Below are 750 nucleotides of genomic sequence, written 5' to 3' on the forward strand. Positions count from 1 at the left end.
TTTGAATTGCTGGCAATTAGTAAATAATGATATGCATTAATGTATATGTATTTCTTGATAAATATTTTCTAGGCACAAAGATTTTTTCAGTGTAAAGCCCATTCATTTTGATATTACATGTAATGTCTCTCTGAATGTAATGAATAGTACCTGTAATGCAGTTAACAGAAGTTGGCAACTCTTTTACAGAAATCCAGGATAAGAAGATATAATAGTGCATCGTAAAAACTATATGAATGTGAACAAAATCTTTCAATTTTCTTTTGAAAAGATGCATAAAAGGTGTCATCAATGGGTACATGTTCCTTCATTCTTGATTCTTTCTTTTGAATATATACACAAAAGAAGTCATGAATGAGAACAAATCTTTCCTTTTTTTCAATTACTTAATAAAAAGTCTGAACAGGTTTTCAAAATAGATAATGATGTTCAAATTACAGTGTTCAGGTGGCTCAAGTGGCTCTGGTGATGAGTAGCTTCCCCAGTAATGTGGTCACTCTTTGGATCCTCCTGAAGTATGAAATAATCCGCCTGGCTCCTGTGAAAACAAAACAAAAGTAACGTAAATTTTGGTGTTATATGACTCTTCATTAGGTGATTCTTGGCTTTGTATTCAGAAACTGAACATAATAATATAAAATATTTTCATAGTGCCTAAAGTGCGGCACTTAATCCTTTTGATGAATACAATTAATTTATGGAAAGTATGCAAGAGGGCATTTAAATACATAAGAACAGAAGCTATACTAA

General features: G+C 31.2%; 1 protein-coding gene across 1 annotated transcript in view; it reads right to left on the reverse strand.

Moving 5' to 3' along the window:
* Positions 1 to 372: 372 nt before the first annotated feature.
* Positions 373 to 750, reverse strand: part of Rgk3 (Rad, Gem/Kir family member 3) — an 89,126-nt gene continuing 88,748 nt past the window's right edge. Inside the window, exon 8 of the mRNA XM_070121648.1 lies at positions 373 to 538. The gene's annotated coding sequence lies outside the window, so the exon portion shown is untranslated. The remainder of the gene's footprint in view (positions 539 to 750) is intronic.

Source organism: Penaeus vannamei, chromosome 5, assembly GCF_042767895.1.
Source record: "Penaeus vannamei isolate JL-2024 chromosome 5, ASM4276789v1, whole genome shotgun sequence".
In the NCBI taxonomy this organism is placed as follows: domain Eukaryota; kingdom Metazoa; phylum Arthropoda; class Malacostraca; order Decapoda; family Penaeidae; genus Penaeus; species Penaeus vannamei.